Raw genomic sequence first — 26,364 nt, 5'->3', positions numbered from 1 at the left:
GGTACGGCTTAGGTTACGGGTTCGGGGAGGGCTTCGAGTACGGCGTAGGGTATGGGTTAGGGTTAGGGTTAGGGTTAGTGTTAGGGTTAGGGCTCGGTTTAAGGTACGGTTTAGGATTAGGGTACGTGTTAGGTTTAGGGTAGGGTTTAGGGTTAGGGTATGCGTTAGGGTTAGGGTAGTTATTAAACCTATCCCACTCTCTAGATACCCCTTAGCATGTAAAGTAATATTATTTGGGGGTCCAGCCATTGAGAAGTGTTTAGACACTAGGATAAGATAAGGAACACACCCATTATAAAGAAATCACATTAGGATTCTCTTTTTAAGCTGTTCCTTAAAACACTAGTTCTTAGGAAATCTATTGGAGGCAGAAGCAGTCAAGGGTAGCCTAGGGTTATGGTTAGGCTTAGGGTTAGGGTTAGGGTACGGCTTAGGGTACGGGTTCGGGGAGGGCTTCGTGTACGGCGTAGGGTTTGAGTTAGGGTTAGGGTTTGGGTTAGTATTAGGGTTAGGGCTCCGTTTAGGATACGGGTTAGGATTAGGGTACGTGTTAGGGTTAGGGTACGCGTTAGGGTTAGGGTAGTTATTAAACCTATCCCACTCTCTAGATACCCCTTAGCACTTAAAGGAATATTATTTGGGGCTCCAGCCATGGAGAAGAGTTTCGACACTAGGATAAGATTAGGAACACACCTATTATAAGGAAATCACATTAGGATTCTATTTTTAAGCTCTTCCTTAAAACACTAGTGCTTAGGAAATCTATTGGAGGCAGAAGCAGTCAAGGGTAGCCTAGGGTTAGGGTTAGGCTTAGGGTTAGGCGTAGGGTACGGCTTAGGGTACGGGTTCGGGGAGGGCTTCGGGTATGGCGTAGGGTATGGGTTAGGGTTAGGGTTAGGGTTAGTGTTAGGGTTAGGGTTAGGGTTAGGATTAGTGTTAGGGTTACGGCTCGGTTTAGGGTATTGGTCAGGATTTCGGTACGTGTTAGGTTTACGGGAGGGGTTAGGGTTAGGGATAGGGTTAGGGTTAGGGTTAGGGTTAGGGTTAGTGTTAGGGTTAGGGCTCGGTTTAGGGTACCGGTTAGGGTTAGGGTACGCGTTAGGGTTAGGGTAGGGGTTAGGGTTAGGGTACGAGTTAGGGTTAGGGTAGTTATTAAACCTATCCCACTCTCTAGATACCCCTTAGCACGTAAAGGAATATTATTTGGGCGTCCAGCCATGGAGAAGAGTTTAGACACTACGATAAGATAAGGAACACACCCATTATAAAGAAATCACATTAGGATTCTCTTTTTAAGCTGTTCCTTAAAACACTAGTGCTTAGGAAATCTATTGGAGGCAGAAGCATTCAAGGGTAGCCTAGGTTTAGGGTTAGGCTTAGGTTTAGGCTTAGGGTACAGCTTACGGTATGGCTGTGGGGAGGGCTTCGAGTACGGTGTAGGGTATGGGTTAGGGTTAGGATTAGGGTTAGTGTTAGGGTTAGGGCTCGGTTTAGGGTACGGGTTAGGATTAGGGTACGTGTTAGTGTTAGGGTAGGGGTTAGGGTTAGGGTACGCGTTAGGGTTAGGGTAGTTATTAAACCTATCCCACTCTCTAGATACCCCTTAGCACGTAAAGGAATATTATTTGGGGGTCCAGCCATGGAGAAGAGTTTAGACACTAGGATAAGATAAGGAACACACCCATTATAATGAAATCACATTAGGATTCTCTTTTTAAGCTTTTCCTTAAAACACTAGTTCTTAGGAAATCTATTGGAGGCAGAAGCAGTCAAGGGTAGCCTAGGGTTATGGTTAGGCTTAGGGTTAGGGTTAGGGTACGGCTTAGGGTACGGGTTCGGGGAGGGCTTCGAGTACGGCGTAGGGTATGGGTTAGGGTTAGGGTTAGGGTTAGTGTTAGGGTTAGGGCTCGGTTTAAGGTACGGTTTAGGATTAGGGTACGTGTTAGGTTTAGGGTAGGGTTTAGGGTTAGGGTATGCGTTAGGGTTAGGGTAGTTATTAAACCTATCCCACTCTCTAGATACCACTTAGCATGTAAAGGAATATTATTTGGGGGTCCAGCCATTGAGAAGTGTTTAGACACTAGGATAAGATAAGGAACACACCCATTATAAAGAAATCACATTAGGATTCTCTTTTTAAGCTGTTCCTTAAAACACTAGTTCTTAGGAAATCTATTGGAGGCAGAAGCAGTCAAGGGTAGCCTAGGGTTATGGTTAGGCTTAGGTTTAGGGTTAGGGTACGGCTTAGGGTACGGGTTCGGGGAGGGGTTCGTGTACGGCGTAGGGTTTGAGTTAGGGTTAGGGTTTGGGTTAGTATTAGGGTTAGGGCTCCGTTTAGGATACGGGTTAGGATTAGGGTACGTGTTAGGGTTAGGGTACGCGTTAGGGTTAGGGTAGTTATTAAACCTATCCCACTCTCTAGATACCCCTTAGCACTTAAAGGAATATTATTTGGGGGTCCAGCCATGGAGAAGAGTTTCGACACTAGGATAAGATTAGGAACACACCTATTATAAGGAAATCACATTAGGATTCTCTTTTTAAGCTATTCCTTAAAACACTAGTGCTTAGGAAATCTATTGGAGGCAGAAGCAGTCAAGGGTAGCCTAGGGTTAGGGTTAGGCTTAGGGTTAGGCGTAGGGTACGGCTTAGGGTACGGGTTCGGGGAGGGCTTCGGGTATGGCGTAGGGTATGGGTTAGGGTTAGGGTTAGGGTTAGTGTTAGGGTTAGGGCTCGGTTTAGGGTATGGTTTAGGATTAGGGTACGTGTTAGGGTTAGGATAGGGGTTAGGGTTAGGGTACGTGTTAGGGTTAGGGTAGTTATTAAACCTATCCCACTCTCTAGATACCCCATAGCACGTAAAGGAATATTATTTGGCGGTCCAGCCATGTAGAAGAGTTTAGACACTAGGATAAGATAAGGAACACACCCATTATAAAGAAATCACATTAGGATTCTCTTTTTAAGCTGTTCTTTAAAACACTAGTGCATAGGAAATCTATTGGAGGCAGAATCAGTCAAGTGTAGCCTAGGGTTAGGGTTAGGCTTAGGGTTAGGCTTAGGGTACGGTTTTGGGGAGGGCTTCGGTTACGGCGTAGGGTATGGGTTAGGGTTAGGGTTAGGGTTAGTGATAGGGTTAGGGCTCGGTTTAGGGTATTGGTTAGGATTAGGGTACGTGTTAGGGTTACGGTAGTGGTTAGGGTTAGGGTACGCGTTAGGGTTAGTGTAGTTATTAAACCTATCCCACTCTCTAGATACCCCTTAGCACGTAAAGGAATATTATTTGGAGGTCCAGCCATGGAGAAGAGTTTAGACACTAGGATAAGATAAGGAACACACCCATTATAAAGAAATCACATTAGGATTCTCTTTTTAAGTTGTTCCTTAAAACACTAGTGCTTAGAAAATCTATTGGAGGCAGAAGCAGTCAAGGGTAGCCTAGGGTTAGGGTTAGGCTTAGGGTTAGGCATAGGGTACGGCTTAGGGTACGCGTTCGGGGAGGGCTTCGGGTACGGCGTAGGGTATGGGTTATGGTTAGGGTTAGGGTTAGTGTTAGGTTTAGGGCTCCGTTTAGGGTACGTGTTAGGATTAGGGTACGTGTTAGGGTTAGGGTAGGGGTTAGGGTTAGGATACGCGTTAGGGTTAGGGTAGTTATTAAACCTATCCCACTCTCTAGATACCCCTTAGCACGTAAAGGAATATTATTTGGGGGTCCAGCCATGGAGAAGAGTTTAGACGCTAGGATAAGATAAGGAACACACCCATTATAAAGAAATCACATTAGGATTTTCTTTTTAAGCTGTTCCTTAACACACTAGTGCTTAGGAAATCTATTGGAGGCAGAAGCAGTCAAGGGTAGCCTAGGGTTAGGGTTAGGCTTAGGGTTAGGCTTAGGGTACGGCTTAGGGTACGGGTTCGGGGAGGGCTTCGGGTACAGCGTAGGGTATGGGTTAGGGTTAGCGTTAGGGTTAGTGTTAGGGTTAGGGCTCGGTTTAGGGTCTGGGTTAGGATTAGGGTACGTGTTAGGTTTAGGGTAGGGGTTAGGGTTAGGGTACGCGTTAGGGTTAGGGTAGTTATTAAACCTATCCCACTCTCTAGATACCCCTTAGCACGTAAAGGAATATTATTTGGGGGTCCAGCCATGGAGAGGAGTTGAGACACTAGGATAAGATAAGGAACACACCAATTATAAAGAAATCACATTAGGATTCTCTTTTAAGCTGTTCCTTAAAACACTACTGGTTAGGAAATCTATTGGAGGCAGAAGCAGTCAAGGGTAGCCTAGGGTTAGGGTTAGGCTTAGTGTTAGGCTTAGGGTACGGGTTCGGGGAGGGGTTCGTGTACGGCGGAGGGTCTGGGTTAGGTTTACGGTTTCAGTTAGTGTTAGGGTTAGGGCTCCGTTTAGGGTACGGGATAGGATTAGGGTACGTGTTAGGGTTAGGGTAGGGGTTAGGGTTAGGGTACGAGTTAGGGTTAGGGTAGTTATTAAACCTATCCCACTCTCTAGATACCCCTTAGCACGTAAAGGAATATTATTTGGGGGTCCAGCCATGGAGAAGAGTTTAGACACTAGGATAAGATAAGGAACACACCCATTATAAAGAAATCACATTAGGATTCGCTTTTTAAGCTGTTCCTTAAAACACTAGTGCTTAGGAAATCTATTGGAGGCAGAAGCAGTCAAGGGTAGGCTAGGGTTAGGGTTAGGCTTGGGGTTAGGCTTAGGGTACGGCTTAGGGTACGAGTTCGGGGAGGGGTTCGGGTACGGCGTAGGGTATGGGTTAGGGTTAGGGTTTGGGTTATTGTTAGTGTTAGGGCTCCGTTTAGGGTACGGGTTAGGACTAGGGTACGTGTTAGGGTTAGGGTAGGGGTTAGGGTTAGGGTCCGCGTTAGGGTTACCGTAGTTATTAAACCTATCCCACTCTCTAGATACCCCTTAGCACGTAAAGGAATATTATTTGGGGGTCCAGCCATGGAGAAGAGTTTAGACACTAGGATAAGATAAGGAACACACCCATTATAAAGAAATCACATTAGGATTCTCTTTTTAAGCTGTTCCTTAAAACACTAGTGCTTAGGAAATCTATTGGAAGCAGAAGCAGTCAAGGGTAGACTAGGGTTAGGTTTATGCTTAGGGTACGGCTTAGGGTACGGCTTAGGGTACGGGATCGGGGAGGGCTTCTGGTACGGCGTAGGGTATGGGTTACGTTTAGGGTTAGGGTTAGTGTTAGGGTTAGGGCTCGGTTTAGGGTATTGGTTAGGATTAGGGTACGTGTTAGGGTTAGGGCAGGGGTTAGGGTTAGGGTACGCGTTAGTGTTAGGGTAGTTATTAAACATATCCCACTCTCTAGATACCCCTTAGCACGTAAAGGAATATTATTTGGAGGTCCAGCCATGGAGAAGAGTTTAGACACTAGGATAAGATAAGGAACACACCCATTATAAAGAAATCACATTAGGATTCGCTTTTTAAGCTGTTCATTAAAACACTAGTGCTTAGGAAATCTATTGGATGCAGAAGCAGTCAAGGGTAGCCTAGGGTGAGGGTTAGGCTTAGGGTTAGGGTTAGGGTATGGCTTAGGGTACGGGTTCGGGGAAGGGTTCGGGTACGGCGTAGGGTATGGGTTAGGGTTAGGGTTAGGGTTAGTGTTAGGGTTAGGGCTCGGTTTAGTGTACGTGTTAGGGTTAGTGTAGGGGTTAGGGTTAGGGTACGCGTTAGAGTTAGGGTAGTTATTAAACCTATCCCACTCTCTAGATACCCCTTAGCACGTAAAGGAATATTATTTGGGGGTCCAGCCATGGAGAAGAGTTTAGACACAGGGATAAGATAAGGAACACACCCATTATAAATAAATCACATTAGGATTCTCTTTTTAAGCTTTTCCTTAAAACACTAGTGCTTAGGAAATCTATTGGAGGCAGAAGCAGTCAAGGGTAGCCTAGGGTTAGGTTTAGGCTTAGGGTACGGCTTAGGGTATGGCTTAGGGTACGGGTTCGGGGAGGGCTTCGGGTACGGCGTACGGTATGGGTTAGGGTTAGGGTTAGGGTTAGGGCTCGATTTAGGGTATTGGGTAGGATTAGGTTACGTGTTAGGGTTAGGGTAGGGGTTAGGGTTAGGGTACGTGTTAGGGTTAGGGTAGTTATTAAACCTATCCCACTCTCTAGATACCCCTTAGCACGTAAAGGAATATTATTTGGGGGTCCAGCCATGGAGAAGAGTTTAGACACTAGGATAAGATAAGGAACACACCCATTATAAAGAAATCACATTAGGATTCTCTTTTTAAGCTGTTCCTTAAAACACTAGTGCTTAGGAAATCTATTGGAGGCAGAAGCAGTCAAGGGTAGCCTACGGTTAGGGTTAGGCTTAGGGTTAGGCTTAGGGCACGGCTTAGGGTACGGGTTCGGTGAGGGCTTCGGGTACGGCGTAGGGTATGGGTTAGGGTTAGGGTTAGGGTTAGTGTTAGTGGTAGGGCTCGGTTTAGGGTACGGGTTAGGATTAGGGTACGTGTTAGGGTTAGGGTAGGGGTTAGGGTTAGGGTACGCGTTATGGTTAGGGTAGTTATTAAACCTATCCCACTCTCTAGATACCCCTTAGCACGTAAAGGAATATTATTTGGGGGTCCAGCCATGGAGAAGAGTTTAGACACTAGGATAAGATAAGGAACACACCCATTATAAAGAAATCACATTAGGATTCTCTTTTTAAGCTGTTCCTTAAAACACTAGTGCTTAGGAAATCTATTGGAGGCAGAAGCAGTCAAGGGTAGCCTAGGGTTAGGGTTAGGCTTAGGGTTAGGCTTAGGGTACGGCTTAGGGTACGGGTTCGGGGAGGGCTTCGGGTACGGCGTAGGGTATGGGTTAGGGTTAGGGTTAGGGTTAGTGTTAGGGTTACGGCTCGGTTTAGGGTATTGGTTAGGATTAGGGTACGTGTTAGTGTTAGGGTAGGGGTTAGGGTTAGGGTACGCGTTAGTGTTAGGGTAGTTATTAAACCTATTCCACTCTCTAGATACCCCTTAGCACGTAAAGGAATATTATTTGGAGGTCCAGCCATGGAGAAGTGTTTAGACACTAGGATAAGATAAGGAACACACCCATTATATAGAAATCACATTAGGATTCTCTTTTTAAGCTGTTCCTTAAAACACTAGTGCTTAGGAAATCTATTGGAGGCAGAAGCAGTCAAGGGTAGCCTAGGGTTAGGGTTAGGCTTGGGGTTAGGCTTAGGGTACAGCTTAGGGTACGGGTTCGGGGAGGGGTTCGGGTACGGCGTAGGGTATGGGTTAGTGTTAGGGTTAGTGTTAGGGTAAGGGCTCCGTTTAGGGTACGGGTTAGGATTAGGTTACGTGTTAGGGTTAGGGTAGGGGTTAGGGTTAGGGTACGCATTAGGTTTAGGGTAGTTATTAAACCTATCCCACTCTCTAGATACCCCTTAGCACGTAAAGGAATATTATTTGGGGGTCCAGCCATGGAGAAAAGTTTAGACACTAGGATAAGACAAGGAACACACCCATTATAAAGCAATCACATTAGGATTCTCTTTTTAAGCTGTTCCTTAAAACACTAGTGCTTAGGAAATCTATTGGAGGCAGAAGCAGTCAAGGGTAGCCTAGGGTTAGGGTTAGGCTTAGGGTTAGGCTTAGGGTACGGCTTAGGGTACGGGTTCGGTGAGGGCTTCGTGTACGGCGTAGGGTATGGGTTAGGGTTAGGGTTAGGGTTAGTGTTAGTGTTAGGGCTCGGTTTAGAGTACGGGTTAGGATTAGGGTACGTGTTAGGGTTAGGGTAGGGGTTAGGGTTAGGGTACGCGTTAGGGTTAGGTTAGTTATTAAACCTATCCCACTCTCTAGATACCCCTTAGCACGTAAAGGAATATTATTTGGGGGTCCAGCCATGGAGAAGAGTTTAGACACTAGGATAAGATAAGGAACACACCCATTATAAAGAAATCACATTAGGATTCTCTTTTTAAGCTGTTCCTTAAAACACTAGTGCTTAGGAAATCTATTGGAGGCAGAAGCAGTCAAAGGTAGCCTAGGGTTAGGGTTAGGCTTAGGGTTAGGCTTAGGGTACGACTTAGGGTACTGGTTCGGGGAGGGGTTCGGATACGGCGTAGGGTATGGGTTAGGGTTAGGGTTAGGATTAGTGTTAGTGTTAGGGCTCGGTTCAGGGTACGGGTTAGGATTAGGGTACATATTAGGGTTAGGGTAGGAGTTACGGTTAGGGTACGCGTTAGGGTTAGGGTAGTTATTAAAGCTATCCCACTCTCTAGATACACCTTAGCACGTAAAGGAATATTATTTGGGGTCCAGCTATGGAGAAGAGTTTAGACACTAGGATAAGATAAGGAACACACCCATTATAAAGAAATCACATTAGGATTCTCTTCTGAAGCTGTTCCTTAAAACACTAGTGCTTAGGAAATCTATTGGAGGCAGAAGCAGTCAAGGGTAGCCTAGGGTTACGGTTAGGCTTGGGGTTAGGCTTAGGGTACGGCTTAGGGTACGGGTTCGGGCAGGGGTTCGGGTACGGCGTAGGGTATGGGTAAGGTTTAGGGTTAGGGTTAGTGTTAGGGTAAGGGCTCGGTTTAGGGTACGGGTTAGGATTAGGTTACGTGTTAGGGTTAGGGTAGGGGTTAGGCTTAGGGTACGCATTAGGGTTAGGGTAGTTATTAAAACTATCCCACTCTCTAGATACCCCTTAGCACGTAAAGGAATATTATTTGGGGATCCAGCCATGGAGAAGAGTTTAGACACTAGGATAAGACAAGGAACACACCCATTATAAAGAAATCACATTAGGATTCTCTTTTTAAGCTGTTCCTTAAAACACTAGTGCTTAGGAAATATATTGGAGGCAAAAGCAGTCAAGGGTAGCCTAGCGTTAGGGTTAGGCTTAGGGTACGGCTTAGGGTACGGCTTAGGGTATGGGTTCGGGGAGGGCTTCGGGTACGGCGTAGGGTATGGGTTAGGGTTAGGGTTAGGGTTAGTGTTAGGGTTAGGGCTCGGTGTAGGGTATTGGTTAGGATTAGGGTACGTGTTAGGGTTAGGGTAGGGGTTAGGGTTAGGGTACGCGTTAGGGTTAGGGTAGTTATTAAACCTATCCCATTCTCTAGATACCCCTTAGCACGTAAAGGAATAGTATTTGGAGTTCCAGCCATGGAGAAGAGTTTAGACACTAGGATAAGATAAGGAACACACCCATTATAAAGAAATCACATTAGGATTCTCTTTTTAAGCTGTTCCTTAAAACACTAGTGCTTAGGAAATATATTGGAGGCAGAAGCAGTCAAGGGTAGCCTAGGGTTAGGGTTAGGCTTAGGGTTAGGCTTAGGGTACGGATTAGGGTACAGGTTCGGGGAGGGCTTCGGGTACGGCGTAGGGTATGGGTTAGGGTTAGGGTTAGGGTTAGTGTTAGGGTTACGGCTCGGTTTAGGGTATTGGTTAGGAATAGGGTACGTGTTAGTGTTAGGGTAGGGGTTAGAGTTAGGGTACGCGTTAGTGTTAGGGTAGTTATTAAACCTATCCCACTCTCTAGATACCCCTTAGCACGTAAAGGAATATTATTTGGAGGTCCAGCCATGGAGAAGTGTTTAGACACTAGGATAAGATAAGGAACACACCCATTATATAGAAATCACATTAGGATTCTCTTTTTAAGCTGTTCCTTAAAACACTAGTGCTTAGGAAATCTATTGGAGGCAGAAGCAGTCAATGGTAGCCTAGGATTAGGGTTAGGCTTAGGGTACGGCTTAGGGTACGGCTTAGGGTACGGGTTCGGGGAGGGCTTCGGGTACGGCGTAGGGTATGGGTTAGGGTTAGGATTAGGGTTAGTTTTAGGGTTAGGGCTCGGTTTAGGGTATTGGTTAGGATTAGGGTACGTGTTAGTGTTAGGGTAGGCGTTAGGGTTAGGGTACGCGTTAGTGTTAGGGTAGTTATTAAACCTATCCCACTCTCTAGATACCCCTTAGCACGTAAAGTAATATTATTTGGAGGTCGATCCATGGAGAAGAGTTTAGACACTAGGATAAGATAAGGAACACACCCATTATAAAGAAATCACATTAGGATTCTCTTTTTAAGCTGTTCCTTAAAACACTAGTGCTTAGGAAATGTATTGGAGGCAGAAGCAGTCAAGGGTAGCCTAGGGTTAGGGTTAGGCTTGGGGTTAGGCTTAGGGTACGGCTTAGGGTACGGGTTCGGTGAGGGGTTCGGGTACGGCGTAGGGTATGGGTTAGTGTTAGGGTTAGTGTTAGGGTTAGGGCTCCGTTTAGGGTACGGGTTAGGATTAGGTTACGTGTTAGGGTTAGGGTAGGGGTTAGGGTTAGGGTACGCATTAGGGTTAGGGTAGTTATTAAACCTATCCCACTCTCTAGATACCCCTTAGCACGTAAAGGAATATTATTTGGGGGTCCAGCCATGGAGAAAAGTTTAGACACTAGGATAAGACAAGGAACACACCCATTATAAAGAAATCACATTAGGATTCTCTTTTTAAGCTGTTCCTTAAAACACTAGTGCTTAGGAAATCTATTGGAGGCAGAAGCAGTCAAGGGTAGCCTAGGGTTAGGTTTAGGCTTAGGGTTAGGCTTAGGGTACGGCTTAGGGTACGGGTTCGGTGAGGGCTTCGTGTACGGCGTAGGGTATGGGTTAGGGTTAGGGTTAGGGTTAGTGTTAGTGTTAGGGCTCGGTTTAGGGTACGGTTTAGGATTAGGGTACATATTAGGGTTAGGGTAGGAGTTAGGGTTAGGGTACGCGTTAGGATTAGGGTAGTTATTAAAGCTATCCCACTCTCTAGATACACCTTAGCACGTAAAGGAATATTATTTGGGGTCCAGCCATGGAGAAGAGTTTAGACACTAAGATAAGATAAGGAACACACCCATTATAAAGAAATCACATTAGGATTCTCTTTTTAAGCTGTTCCTTAAAACACTAGAGCTTAGGAAATCTATTGGAGGCAGAAGCAGTCAAGGGTAGCCTAGGTTTAGGGTTAGGCTTAGGGTACGGCTTAGGGTACCGCTTAGGGTACTGGTTCGGGGAGGGCTTCGGGTACGGCGTAGGGTATGGTTTAGGGTTAGGGTTAGGGTTAGTGTTAGGGTTAGGGCTCGGTTTAGGGTATTGGTTAGGATTAGGGTACGTGTTAGTGTTAGGGTAGGGGTTAGGGTTAGGGTACGCGTTAGTGTTAGAGTAGTTATTAAACCTATCCCACTCTCTAGATACCCCTTAGCACGTAAAGTAATATTATTTGGAGGTCGAGCCATGGAGAAGAGTTTAGACACTAGGATAAGATAAGGAACACACCCATTATAAAGAAATCACATTAGGATTCTCTTTTTAAGCTGTTCCTTAAAACACTAGTGCTTAGGAAATATATTGGAGGCAAAAGCAGTCAAGGGTAGCCTAGCGTTAGGGTTAGGCTTAGGATACGGCTTAGGGTACGGCTTAGGATATGGGTTCGGGGAGGGCTTCGGGTACGGCGTAGGGTATGGGTTAGGGTTAAGGTTAGGGTTAGTGTTAGGGTTAGGGCTCGGTGTAGGGTATTGGTTAGGATTAGGGTACGTGTTAGGGTTAGGGTAGGGGTTAGGGTTAGGGTACGCGTTAGTGTTAGGGTAGTTATTAAACCTATCCCATTCTCTAGATACCCCTTAGCACGTAAAGGAATAGTATTTGGAGTTTCAGCCATGGAGAAGAGTTTAGACACGAGGATAAGATAAGGAACACACCTATTATAAAGAAATCACATTAGGATTCTCTTTTTAAGCTGTTCCTTAAAACACTAGTGCTTAGGAAATCTATTGGAGGTAGAAGCAGTCAAGGGTAGCCTAGGGTTAGCGTTAGGCTTAGGGTACGGCTTAGGGTACGGCTTAGGGTACGGGTTCGGGGAGGGGTTCGTGTACGGCGGAGGGTATGGGTTAGTGTTAGGGTTTGGGTTAGTGTTAGGGTTAGGGCTCCGTTTAGGCTACGGGATAGGATTAGGGTACGTGTTAGGGTTAGAGTAGGGGTTAAGGTTAGGGTAGGCGTTAGGGTTAGGGTAGTTATTAAACCTATCCCATTCTCTAGATACCCCTTAGCACGTAAAGGAATAGTATTTGGAGTTCCAGCCATGGAGAAGAGTTTAGACACTAGGATAAGATAAGGAACACACCCATTATAAAGAAATCACATTAGGATTCTCTTTTTAAGCTGTTCCTTAAAACACTAGTGCTTAGGAAATATATTGGAGGCAGAAGCAGTCAAGGGTAGCCTAGGGTTAGGGTTAGGCTCAGGGTTAGGCTTAGGGTACGGCTTAGGGTACGGGTTCGGGGAGGGCTTCGGGTACGGCGTAGGGTATGGGTTAGGGTTAGGGTTAGGGTTAGTGTTAGGGTTACGGCTCGGTTTAGGGTATTGGTTAGGATTAGGGTACGTGTTAGTGTTAGGGTAGGGGTTAGGGTTAGGGTACGCGTTAGTGTTAGGGTAGTTATTAAACCTATCCCACTCTCTAGATACCCCTTAGCACGTAAAGGAATATTATTTGGAGGTCCAGCCATGGAGAAGTGTTTAGACACTAGGATAAGATAAGGAACACACCCATTATATAGAAATCACATTAGGATTCTCTTTTTAAGCTGTTCCTTAAAACACTAGTGCTTAGGAAATCTATTGGAGGCAGAAGCAGTCAATGGTAGCCTAGGTTTAGGGTACGGCTTAGGGTACGGCTTAGGGTACTGGTTCGGGGAGGGCTTCGGGTACGGCGTAGGGTATGGGTTAGGGTTAGGGTTAGGGTTAGTTTTAGGGTTAGGGCTCGGTTTAGGGTATTGGTTAGGATTAGGGTACGTGTTAGTGTTAGGGTAGGCGTTAGGGTTAGGGTACACGTTAGTGTTAGGGTAGTTATTAAACCTATCCCACTCTCTAGATACCCCTTAGCACGTAAAGTAATATTATTTGGAGGCCGAGCCATGGAGAAGAGTTTAGACACTAGGATAAGATAAGGAAAACACCCATTATAAAGAAATCACATTAGGATTCTCTTTTTAAGCTGTTCCTTAAAACACTAGTGCTTAGGAAATCTATTGGAGGCAGAAGCAGTCAAGGGTAGCCTAGGGTTAGGGTTAGGCTTGGGGTTAGGCTTAGGGTACGGCTTAGGGTACGGGTTCGGGGAGGGGTTCGGGTACGGCGTAGGGTATGGGTTAGTGTTAGGGTTAGTGTTAGGGTTAGGGCTCCGTTTAGGGTACGGGTTAGGATTAGGTTACGTGTTAGGGTTAGGGTAGGGGTTAGGGTTAGGGCATGCATTAGGGTTAGGGTAGTTATTAAACCTATCCCACTCTCTAGATACCCCTTAGCACGTAAAGGAATATTATTTGGGGGTCCACCCATGGAGAAAAGTTTAGACACTAGGATAAGACAAGGAACACACCCATTATAAAGAAATCACATTAGGATTCTCTTTTTAAGCTGTTCCTTAAAACACTAGTGCTTAGGAAATCTATTGGAGGCAGAAGCAGTCAAGGGTAGCCTAGGGTTAGGGTTAGGCTTAGGGTTAGGCTTAGGGTACGGCTTAGGGTACGGGTTCGGTGAGGGCTTCGTGTTCGGCGTAGGGTATGGGTTAGGGTTAGGGTTAGGGTTAGTGTTAGTGTTAGGGCTCGGTTTAGAGTACGGGTTAGGATTAGGGTACGTGTTAGGGTTAGGGTAGGGGTTAGGGTTAGGGTACGCGTTAGGGTTAGGGTAGTTATTAAACCTATCCCACTCTCTAGATACCCCTTAGCACGTAAAGGAATATTATTTGGGGGTCCAGCCATGGAGAAGAGTTTAGACACTAGGATAAGATAAGGAACACACCCATTATAAAGAAATCACATTAGGATTCTCTTTTTAAGCTGTTCCTTAAAACACTAGTGCTTAGGAAATCTATTGGAGGCAGAAGCAGTCAAAGGTAGCCTAGGGTTAGGGTTAGGCTTAGGGTTAGGCTTAGGGTTCGACTTAGGGTACTGGTTCGGGGAGGGGTTCGGGTACGGCGTAGGGTATGGGTTAGGGTTAGGGTTAGGATTAGTGTTAGGGTTAGGGCTCGGTTTAGGGTACCGGTTAGGATTAGGGTACATATTAGGGTTAGGGTAGGAGTTAGGGTTAGGGTACGCGTTAGGGTTAGGGTAGTTATTAAAGCTATCCCACTCTCTAGATACACCTTAGCACGTAAAGGAATATTATTTGGGGTCCAGCCATGGAGAAGAGTTTAGACACTAGGATAAGATAAGGAACACACCCATTATAAAGAAATCACATTAGGATTCTCTTTTGAAGCTGTTCCTTAAAACACTAGTGCTTAGGAAATCTATTGGAGGCAGAAGCAGTCAAGAGTAGCCTAGGGCTAGGGTTAGGCTTGGGGTTAGGCTTAGGGTACGGCTTAGGGTAAGGGTTCGGGGAGGGGTTCGGGTACGGCGTAGGGTATGGGTAAGGGTTAGGGTTAGGGTTAGTGTTAGGGTTAGGGCTCGGTTTAGGGTACGGGTTAGGATTAGGTTACGTGTTAGGGTTAGGGTAGGGGTTAGGGTTAGGGTACGCATTAGGGTTAGGGTAGTTATTAAAACTATCCCACTCTCTAGATACCCCTTAGCACGTAAAGGAATATTATTTGGGGGTCCAGCCATGGAGAAGAGTTTAGACACTAGGATAAGACAAGGAACACACCCATTATAAAGAAATCACATTAGGATTCTCTTTTTAAGCTGTTCCTTAAAACACTAGTGCTTAGGAAATATATTGGAGGCAAAAGCAGTCAAGGGTAGCCTAGCGTTAGGGTTAGGCTTAGGGTACGGCTTAGGGTACGGCTTAGGGTATGGGTTCGGGGAGGGCTTCGGGTACGGCGGAGGGTATGGGTTAGGGTTAGGGTTAGGGTTAGTGTTAGGGTTAGGGCTCGGTGTAGGGTATTGGTTAGGATTAGGGTACGTGTTAGGGTTAGGGTAGGGGTTAGGGTTAGGGTACGCGTTAGTGTTAGGGTAGTTATTAAACCTATCCCATTCTCTAGATACCCCTTAGCACGTAAAGGAATAGTATTTGGAGTTCCAGCCATGGAGAAGAGTTTAGACACTAGGATAAGATAAGGAACACACCAATTATAAAGAAATCACATTAGGATTCTCTTTTTAAGCTGTTCCTTAAAACACTAGTGCTTAGGAAATATATTGGAGGCAGAAGCAGTCAAGGGTAGCCTAGGTTTAGGGTTAGGCTTAGGGTTAGGCTTAGGGTACGGCTTAGAGTACGGGTTCGGGGAGGGCTTCGGGTTCGGCGTAGGGTATGGGTTAGGGTTAGGGTTAGGGTTAGTGTTAGGGTTACGGCTCGGTTTAGGGTATTGGTTAGGATTAGGGTACGTGTTAGTGTTAGGGTAGGCGTTAGGGTTAGGGTACGCGTTAGTGTTAGGGTAGTTATTAAACCTATTCCACTCCCTAGATACCCCTTAGCACGTAAAGTAATATTATTTGGAGGTCGAGCCATGGAGAAGAGTTTAGACACTAGGATAAGATAAGGAACACACCCCTTATAAAGAAATCACATTAGGATTCTCTTTTTAAGCTGTTCCTTAAAACACTAGTGCTTAGGAAATCTATTGGAGGCAGAAGCACTAAAGGGTAGCCTGGGGTTAGGGTTAGGCTTGGGGTTAGGCTTAGGGTACGGCTTAGGGTACGGGTTCGGGGAGGGGTTCGGGTACGGTGTAGGGTATGGGTTAGTGTTAGGGTTAGTGTTAGGGTTAGGGCTCCGTTTAGGGTACGGTTTAGGATTAGGTTACGTGTTAGGGTTAGGGTAGGGGTTAGGGTTAGGGTACGCATTAGGGTTAGGGTAGTTATTAAACCTATCCCACTCTCTAGATACCCCTTAGCACGTAAAGGAATATTATTTGGGGGTCCAGCCATGGAGAAGAGTTTAGACACTAGGATAAGACAAGGAACACACCCATTATAAAGAAATGACATTAGGATTCTCTTTTTAAGCTGTTCCTTAAAACACTAGTGCTTAGGAAATATATTGGAGGCAGAAGCAGTCAAGGGTAGCCTAGCGTTAGGGTTAGGCTTAGGGTACGGCTTAGGGTACGGCATATGGTATGGGTTCGGGGAGGTCTTCGGGTACGGCGTAGGGTATGGGTTAGGTTTAGGGTTAGGGTTAGTGTTAGGGTTAGGGCTCGGTTTAGGGTATTGGTTAGGATTAGGGTACGTGTTAGGGTTAGGGTAGGAGTTAGGGTTAGGTTACGCGTTAGTGTTAGGGTAGTTATTAAATCTATCCCATTCTCTAGATACCCCTTAGCACGTAAAGGAATAGTAATTGGAGTTCCAGCCATGGAGAAGAGTTTAGACACTAGGATAAGATAAGGAACACACCCATTATAAAGAAATCACATTAGGATTCTCTTTTTAAGCTGTTCCTTAAAACACTAGTGCTTAGGAAATCTATTGGAGGCAGAAGCAGTCAAGGGTAGCCTAGGGTTAGGGTTAGGCTTGGGGTTAGGCTTAGGGTACGGCTTAGGGTACGGGTTCGGGGAGGGGTTCGGGTACGGCGTAGGGTATGGGTTAGTGTTAGGTTTAGTGTTAGGGTTAGGGCTCCGTTTAGGGTACGGTTAGGATTAATTTACGTGTTAGGGTTAGGGTAGGGGTTAGGGTTAGGGTACGCATTAGGGTTAGGGTAGTTATTAAACCTATCCCACTCTCTAGATACCCCTTGGCACATAAAGGAATATTATTCGGAGGTCCAGCCATGGAGAAGAGTTTAGACACGAGGATAAGATAAGGAACACACCCATTATAAAGAAATCACATTAGGATTCTCTTTTTAAGCTGTTCCTTAAAACACTAGTGCTTAGGAAATCTATTGGAGGCAGAAGCAGTCAAGGGTAGCCTAGGGTTAGGGTTAGGCTTAGGGTACGGCTTAGGGTACGGCTTAGGGTATGGGTTCGGGGAGGGCTTCGGGTACGGCGTAGGGTATGGTTTAGGGTTAGGGTTAGGGTTAGTGTTAGGGTTAGGGCTCGGTTTAGGGTATTGGTTAGGATTAGGGTACGTGTTAGTGTTAGGGTAGGGGTTAGGGTTAGGGTACGCGTTAGTGTTAAGGTAGTTATTAAACCTATCCCACTCTCTAGATAACCCTTAGCACGTAAAGGAGTATTATTTGGAGGTCCAGCCATGGAGAAGAGTTTAGACACTAGGATATGATAAGGAACACACCCATTATAAAGAAATCACATTATGATTCTCTTTTTAAGCTGTTCCTTAAAACACTAGTGTTTAGGAAATCTATTGGAGGCAGAAGCAGTCAAGGGTAGCCTAGGTTTAGGGTTAGGCTTAGGGTAAGGCTTAGGGTACAGCTTATGGTACGGGTTCGGGGAGGGCTTCGGGTACGGCGTAGGGTATGGGTTAGGGTTAGGTTTAGGGTTAGTGTTAGGGTTAGGGTTCAGTTTAGGGTATTGGTTAGGATTAGGGTACAGGTTAGGGTAAGGGTAGACGTTAGTGTTAGGGTAGTTATTAAACCTATCCCACTCTCTAGATACCCCTTAGCACGTAAAGGAATATTATTTGGAGGTCCACCCATGGAGAAGAGTTTAGACACTAGGATAAGATAAGGAACACACCCATTATAAAGAAATCACATTAGGATTCTCTTTTTAAGCTGTTCCTTAAAACACTAGTGCTTAGGAAATCTATTGGAGGCAGAAGCAGTCAAGGGTAGCCTAGTGTTAGGGTTAGGCTATGGAACGGCTTAGGGTACGGCTTAGGGTACGGGTTCGGGGACGGCTTCGGGTACGGCGTAGGGTATGGGTTAGGGTTAGGGTTAGGGTTAGTGTTAGGGTTAGGGCTCGGTTTAGGGTATTGGTTAAGATTAGGGTACGTGTTAGTGTTAAGGTAGGGGTTAGGGTTAGGGTACGCGTTAGTGTTAGGGTAGTTATTAAACCTATCCCACTCTCTAGATACCCCTTAGCACGTAAAGGAATATTATTTGGAGGTCCAGCCATGGAGAAGAGTTTAGACACTAGGATAAGATAAGGAACACACGCATTATAAAGAAATCACATTAGGATTCTCTTTTTAAGCTGTTCCTTAAAACACTAGTGCTTAGGAAATCTATTGGAGGCAGAAGCAGTCAAGGGTAGCCTAGGTTTAGGGTTAGGCTTAGGGTTAGGCTTAGGGTACGGCTTAGGGTACGGGTTCGGGGAGGGCTTCGGGTATGGCGTAGGGTATGGGTTAGGGTTAGGGTTAGGGTTAGTGTTAGGGTTAGGGCTCGATTTAGGGTATTGGTTAGGATTAGGGTACGTGTTAGGGTTAGGGTAGTGGTTAGGGTTAGGGTACGCGTTAGTGTTAGGGTAGTTATTAAAACTATCCCACTCTCTAGATACCCCTTAGCACATAAAGGAATATTATTCGGAGGTCCAGCCATGGAGAAGAGTTTAGACACTAGGATAAGATAAGGAACACACCCATTATAAAGAAATCACATTAGGATTCTCTTTTTAAGGTGTTCCTTAAAACACTAGTGCTTAGGAAATCTATTGGAGGCAGAAGCAGTCAAGGGTAGCCTAGGGTTAGGGTTAGGCTTAGGGTTAGGCTTAAGGTACGGCTTAGGGTACGGGTTTGGGGAGGGGTCCGGGTACGGCGTAGGGAATGGGTTAGGGTTAGGTTTAGGGTTAGTGTTAGGGTTAGGGCTCGGTTTAGGGTATTGGTTAGGATTAGGGTACGTGTTAGGGTTAGGGTAGGTGTTAGGGTTAGGGTACGCGTTAGTGTTAGGGTACTTATTAAAGCTATCCCACTCTCTAAATACCCCTTAGCACGTAAAGGTATATTATTTGGAGGTCCAGCCATGGAGAAGAGTTTAGACAAGAGGATAAGATAAGGAACACACCTATTATAAAGAAATCACATTAGGATTCTCTTTTTAAGCTGTTCCTTAAAACACTAGTGCTTAGGAAATCTATTGGAGGTAGAAGCAGTCAAGGGTAGCCTAGGGTTAGCGTTAGGCTTAGGGTACGGCTTAGGGTACGGCTTAGGGTACGGGTTCGGGGAGGGGTTCGTGTACGGCGGAGGGTATGGGTTAGTGTTAGGGTTTGGGTTAGTGTTAGGGTTAGGGCTCCGTTTAGGCTACGGGATAGGATTAGGGTACGTGTTAGGGTTAGAGTAGGGGTTAAGGTTAGGGTAGGCGTTAGGGTTAGGGTAGTTATTAAACCTATCCCATTCTCTAGATACCCCTTAGCACGTAAAGGAATAGTATTTGGAGTTCCAGCCATGGAGAAGAGTTTAGACACTAGGATAAGATAAGGAACACACCCATTATAAAGAAATCACATTAGGATTCTCTTTTTAAGCTGTTCCTTAAAACACTAGTGCTTAGGAAATATATTGGAGGCAGAAGCAGTCAAGGGTAGCCTAGGGTTAGGGTTAGGCTCAGGGTTAGGCTTAGGGTACGGCTTAGGGTACGGGTTCGGGGAGGGCTTCGGGTACGGCGTAGGGTATGGGTTAGGGTTAGGGTTAGGGTTAGTGTTAGGGTTACGGCTCGGTTTAGGGTATTGGTTAGGATTAGGGTACGTGTTAGTGTTAGGGTAGGGGTTAGGGTTAGGGTACGCGTTAGTGTTAGGGTAGTTATTAAACCTATCCCACTCTCTAGATACCCCTTAGCACGTAAAGGAATATTATTTGGAGGTCCAGCCATGGAGAAGTGTTTAGACACTAGGATAAGATAAGGAACACACCCATTATATAGAAATCACATTAGGATTCTCTTTTTAAGCTGTTCCTTAAAACACTAGTGCTTAGGAAATCTATTGGAGGCAGAAGCAGTCAATGGTAGCCTAGGTTTAGGGTTAGGCTTAGGGTACGGCTTAGGGTACGGCTTAGGGTACTGGTTCGGGGAGGGCTTCGGGTACGGCGTAGGGTATGGGTTAGGGTTAGGGTTAGGGTTAGTTTTAGGGTTAGGGCTCGGTTTAGGGTATTGGTTAGGATTAGGGTACGTGTTAGTGTTAGGGGAGGCGTTAGGGTTAGGGTACACGTTAGTGTTAGGGTAGTTATTAAACCTATCCCACTCTCTAGATACCCCTTAGCACGTAAAGTAATATTATTTGGAGGCCGAGCCATGGAGAAGAGTTTAGACACTAGGATAAGATAAGGAAAACACCCATTATAAAGAAATCACATTAGGATTCTCTTTTTAAGCTGTTCCTTAAAACACTAGTGCTTAGGAAATCTATTGGAGGCAGAAGCAGTCAAGGGTAGCCTAGGGTTAGGGTTAGGCTTGGGGTTAGGCTTAGGGTACGGCTTAGGGTACGGGTTCGGGGAGGGGTTCGGGTACGGCGTATGGTATGGGTTAGTGTTAGGGTTAGTGTTAGGGTTAGGGCTCCGTTTAGGGTACGGGTTAGGATTAGGTTACGTGTTAGGGTTAGGGTAGGGGTTAGGGTTAGGGTACGCATTAGGGTTAGGGTAGTTATTAAACCTATCCCACTCTCTAGATACCCCTTAGCACGTAAAGGAATATTATTTGGGGGTCCAGCCATGGAGAAAAGTTTAGACACTAGGATAAGACAAGGAACACACCCATTATAAAGAAATCACATTAGGATTCTCTTTTTAAGCTGTTCCTTAAAACACTAGTGCTTAGGAAATCTATTGGAGACAGAAGCAGTCAAGGGTAGCCTAGGGTTAGGGTTAGGCTTAGGGTTAGGCTTAGGGTACGGCTTAGGGTACGGGTTCGGTGAGGGCTTCGTGTACGGCGTAGGGTATGGGTTAGGGTTAGGGTTAGGGTTAGTGTTTGTGTTAGGGCTCGGTTTAGAGTACGGGTTAGGATTAGGGTACGTGTTAGGGTTAGGGTAGGGGTTAGGGTTAGGGTACGCGTTAGGGTTAGGGTAGTTATTAAACCTATCCCACTCTCTAGATACCCCTTAGCACGTAAAGGAATATTATTTGGGGGTCCAGCCATGGAGAAGAGTTTAGACACTAGGATAAGATAAGGAACACACCCATTATAAAGAAATCACATTAGGATTCTCTTTTTAAGCTGCTCCTTAAAACACTAGTGCTTAGGAAATCTATTGGAGGCAGAAGCAGTCAAAGGTAGCCTAGGGTTAGGGTTAGGCTTAGGGTTAGGCTTAGGGTACGACTTAGGGTACTGGTTCGGGGAGGGGTTCGGGTACGGCGTAGGGTATGGGTTAGGGTTAGGATTAGTGTCAGGGTTAGGGCTCGGTTTAGGGTACGGGTTAGGATTAGGGTACATATTAGGGTTAGGGTAGGAGTTAGGGTTAGGGTACGTGTTAGGGTTAGGGTAGTTATTAAAGCTATCCCACTCTCTAGATACACCTTAGCACGTAAAGGAATATTATTTGGGGTCCAGCCATGGAGAAGAGTTTAGACACTAGGATAAGATAAGGAACACACCCATTATAAAGAAATCACATTAGGATTCTCTTTTTAAGCTGTTCCTTAAAACACTAGTGCTTAGGAAATCTATTGGAGTCAGAAGCAGTCAAGGGTAGCCTAGGTTTAGGGTTAGGCGTAGGGTACGGCTTAGGGTACCGCTTAGGCTACTGGTTCGGGGAGGGCTTCGGGTACGGCGTAGGGTATGGTTTAGGGTTAGGGTTAGGGTTAGTGTTAGGGTTAGGGCTCGGTTTAGGGTATTGGTTAGGATTAGGGTACGTGTTAGTGTTAGGGTAGGGGTTAGGGTTAGGGTACGCGTTAGTGTTAGAGTAGTTATTAAACCTATCCCACTCTCTAGATACACCTTAGCACGTAAAGTAACATTATTTGGAGGTCGAGCCATGGAGAAGAGTTTAGACACTAGGATAAGATAAGGAACACACCCATTATAAAGAAATCACATTAGGATTCTCTTTTTAAGCTGTTCCTTAAAACACTAGTGCTTAGGAAATCTATTGGAGGCAGAAGCAGTCAAGGGTAGCCTAGGGTTAGGGTTAGGCTTGGGGTTAGGCTTAGGGTACGGCTTAGGGTACGGGTTCAGCGAGGGGTTCGGGTACGGCGTAGTGTAGGGGTTAGTGTTAGGGTTAGTGTTAGGGTTAGGGCTCCGTTTAGGGTATGGGTTAGTATTAGGTTACGTGTTAGGGTTAGGGTAGGGGTTAGGGTTAGGGTACGCATTAGGGTTAGGGTAGTTATTAAACCTATCCCACTCTCTAGATACCCCTTAGCACGTAAAGGAATATTATTTGGGGGTCCAGCCATGGAGAAAAGTTTAGACACTAGGATAAGACAAGGAACACACCCATTATAAAGAAATCACATTAGGATTCTCTTTTTAAGCTGTTCCTTAAAACACTAGTGCTTAGGAAATCTATTGGAGGCAGAAGCAGTCAAGGGTAGCCTAGGGTTAGGGTTAGGCTTAGGGTTAGGCTTAGGGTACGGCTTAGGGTACGGGTTCAGTGAGGGCTTCGTGTACGGCGTAGGGTATGGGTTAGGGTTAGGGTTAGGGTTACTGTTAGTGTTAGGGCTCGGTTTAGGGTACGGGTTAGGATTAGGGTACGTGTTAGTGTTAGGGTAGGGGTTAGGGTTAGGGTACGCGTTAGGGTTAGGGTAGTTATTAAACCTATCCCACTCTCTAGATACCCCTTAGCACGTAAAGGAATATTATTTGGGGGTCCAGCCATGGAGAAGAGTTTAGACACTAGGATAAGATAAGGAACACACCCATTATAAAGAAATCACATTAGGATTCTCTTTTTAAGCTGTTCCTTAAAACACTAGTGCTTAGGAAATCTATTGGAGGCAGAAGCAGTCAATGGTAGCCTAGGTTTAGGGTAAGGCTTAGGGTACGGCTTACGGTACGGCTTAGGGTACTGGTTCGGGGAGGGCTTCGGGTACGGGGTAGGGTATGGGTTAGGGTTAGGGTTAGGGTTAGTTTTAGGGTTTGGGCTCGGTTTAGGGTATTGTTTAGGATTAGGGTACGTGTTAGTGTTAGGGTAGGCGTTAGGGTTAGGGTACGCGTTAGTGTTAGGGTAGTTATTAAACCTATCCCACTCTCTAGATACCCCTTAGCACGTAAAGTAATATTATTTGGAGGTCAAGCCATGGAGAAGAGTTTAGACACTAGGATAAGATAAGGAACACACCCATTATAAAGAAATCACATTAGGATTCTCTTTTTCAGCTGTTCCTTAAAACACTAGTGCTTAGGAAATCTATTGGAGGCAGAAGCAGTCAAGGGTAGCCTAGGGTTAGGGTTAGGCTTGGGGTTAGGCTTAGGGTACGGCATAGGGTACGGGTTCGGGGAGGGGTTTGGGTACGGCGTAGGGTATGGGTAAGGGTTAGGGTTAGGGTTAGTGTTAGGGTTAGGGCTCGGTTTAGGGTACGGGTTAGGATTAGGTTACGTGTTAGGGTTAGGGTAGGGGTTAGGGTTAGGGTACGCATTAGGGTTAGGGTAGTTATTAAAACTATCCCACTCTCTAGATACCCCTTAGCACGTAAAGGAATATTATTTGGGGGTCCAGCCATGGAGAAGAGTTTAGACACTAGGATAAGATAAGGAACACACCCATTATAAAGAAATCACGTTAGGATTCTCTTTTTAAGCTGTTCCTTAAAACACTAGTGCTTAGGAAATCTATTGGAGGCAGAAGCAGTCAAGGGTAGCCTAGGGTTAGGGTTAGGCTTGGGGTTAGGCTTAGTTTACGGCTTAGGGTACGGGTACGGGGAGGGGTTCGGGTACGGCGTAGGGTATGGGTTAGTGTTAGGTTTAGTGTTAGGGTTAGGGCTCCGTTTAGGGTACGGGTTAGGATTAGGTTACGTGTTAGGGTTAGGGTAGGGGTTAGGGTTAGGGTTAGGCTTAGGGTTAGGCTTAGGGTACGGCTTAGGGTACGGGTTCGGGGAGGGGTCCGGGTAAGGCGTAGGGAATGGGTTAGGGTTAGGTTTAGGGTTAGTGTTAGGGTTAGGGCTCGGTTTAGGGTATTGGTTAGGATTAGGGTACGTGTTAGGGTTAGGGTAGGGGTTAGGGTTAGGGTACGCGTTAGTGTTAGGGTACTTATTACAGCTATCCCACTCTCTAAATACCCCTTAACACGTAAAGGTATATTATTTGGAGGTCCAGCCATGGAGAAGAGTTTAGACACGAGGATAAGATAAGGAACACACCTATTATAAAGAAATCACATTAGGATTCTCTTTTTAAGCTGTTCCTTAAAACACTAGTGCTTAGGAAATCTATTGGAGGTAGAAGCAGTCAAGGGTAGCCTAGGGTTAGGGTTAGGCTTAGGGTACGGCTTAGGGTACGGCTTAGGGTACGGGTTCGGGGAGGGGTTCGTGTACGGCGGAGGGTATGGGTTAGTGTTAGGGTTTGGGTTAGTGTTAGGGTTAGGGCTCCGTTTAGGCTACGGGATAGGATTAGGGTACGTGTTAGGGTTAGAGTAGGGGTTAAGGTTAGGGTACACATTAGGGTTAGGTTAGTTATTAAACCTATCCCACTATCTAGATACCCCTTAGCAGGTAAAGCCATATTATTTGGGGGTCCATCCAGGGAGAAGGGCTTAGACACTAAGATAATATAAGGAACACACCCATTATAAAGAAATCACATTAGGATTCTCTTTTTAAGCTGTTCCTTAAAACACTAGTGGTTAGGAAATCTATTGGAGGCAGAAGCAGTCACGGGTAGCCTAGGGTTAGGGTTAGGCTTTGGGTTAGGCTTACGGTACGGCTTAGGGTACGGGTTCGGAGAGGGGTTCGTGTACGGCGTAGGGTATGGGTTAGGGTTAGGGTTAGGGTTAGTGTTAGGGTTAGGGCTCGGTTTAGGGTATTGGTTAGGATTAGGGTACGTGTTAGTGTTAGGGTAGGGGTTAGGGTTAGGGTACGTGTTAGGTTTAGGGTAGTTATTAAACCTATCCCACTCTCTAGATACCCCTTAGCACGTAAAGGAATATTATTTGGGGGTCCAGCCATGGAGAAGTGTTTAGACACTAGGATAAGATAAGGAACACACCCATTATAAAGAAATCACGTTAGGATTCTCTTTTTAAGCTGTTCCTTAAAACACTAGTGCTTAGGAAATCTATTGGAGGCAGAAGCAGTCAAGGGTAGCCTAGTGTTAGGGTTAGGCTTAGGGTACGGCTTAGGGTACGGGTTCGGGGAGGGCTTCGGGTACGGCGTAGGGTATGTGTTAGGGTTAGGGTTAGGGTTAGTGTTAGAGTTAGGGCTCGGTTTAGGGTACGGGTTAGGATTAGGGTACATGTTAGTGTTAGGGTAGGGGTTAGGGTTAGGGTACGCGTTAGGGTTAGGGTAGTTATTAAACCTATCCCACTCTCTAGATACCCCTTAGCACGTAAAGGAATATTATTTGGGGGTCCAGCCATGGAGAAGAGTTTAGACACTAGGATAAGATAAGGAACACACCCATTATAAAGAAATCACGTTAGGATTCTCTTTTTAAGCTGTTCCTTAAAACACTAGTGCTTAGGAAATCTTTTGGAGACAGAAGCAGTCAAGGGTAGCCTAGTGTTAGGGTTAGGCTATGGAACGGCTTAGGGTACGGCTTAGGGTACGGGTTCGGGGAGGGCTTCGGGTACGGTGTAGGGTATGGGTTAGGGTTAGGGTTAGGGTTAGTGTTAGGGTTAGGGCTCGGTTTAGGGTATGGGTTAGGATTAGGGTACGTGTTAGTGTTAAGGTAGGGGTTAGGCTTAGGGTACGCGTTAGTGTTAGGGTAGTTATTAAACCTATCCCACTCTCTAGATACCCCTTAGCACGTAAAGGAATATTATTTGGGGGTCCAGCCATGGAGAATAGTTTAGACACTAGGATAAGACAAGGAACACACCCATTATAAAGAAATCACATTAGGATTCTCTTTTTAAGCTGTTCCTTAAAACACTAGTGCTTAGGAAAACTATTGGAGGCAGAAGCAGTCAAGGGTAGCCTAGGGTTAGGGTTAGGCTTAGGGTACGGCTTAGGGTACGGCTTAGGGTACGGGTACGGGTAGGGCTTCGGGTACGGCGTAGGGTATGGGTTAGGCTTCGGGTTAGGGTTAGTGTTAGGGTTAGGGCTCGATTTAGGGTATTGGTTAGGATTAGGGTATGTGTTAGGGTTAGGGTAGGGGTTAGGGTTAGGGTACGCATTAGGGTTACGGTAGTTATTAAACCTATCCCACTATCTAGATACCCCTTAGCAGGTAAAGCCATATTATTTGGGGGTCCATTCATGGAGAAGAGCTTAGACACTAAGATAATATAAGGAACACACCCATTATAAAGAAATCACATTAGGATTCTCTTTTTAAGCTGTTCCTTAAAACACTAGTGCTTAGGAAATCTATTGGAGGCAGAAGCAGTCAAGGGTAGCCTAGGGTTAGTGTTAGGCTTTGGGTTAGGCTTACGGTACGGCTTAGGGTACGGGTTCGGAGAGGGGTTCGTGTACGGCGTAGGGTATGGGTTAGGGTTAGGGTT

This window comes from Balaenoptera physalus (assembly GCF_965194825.1).
Source record: "Balaenoptera physalus genome assembly, contig: HAP1_SCAFFOLD_367, whole genome shotgun sequence".
NCBI lineage: Eukaryota > Metazoa > Chordata > Mammalia > Artiodactyla > Balaenopteridae > Balaenoptera > Balaenoptera physalus.
Note: the sequence above shows the minus strand (reverse complement) of the source record.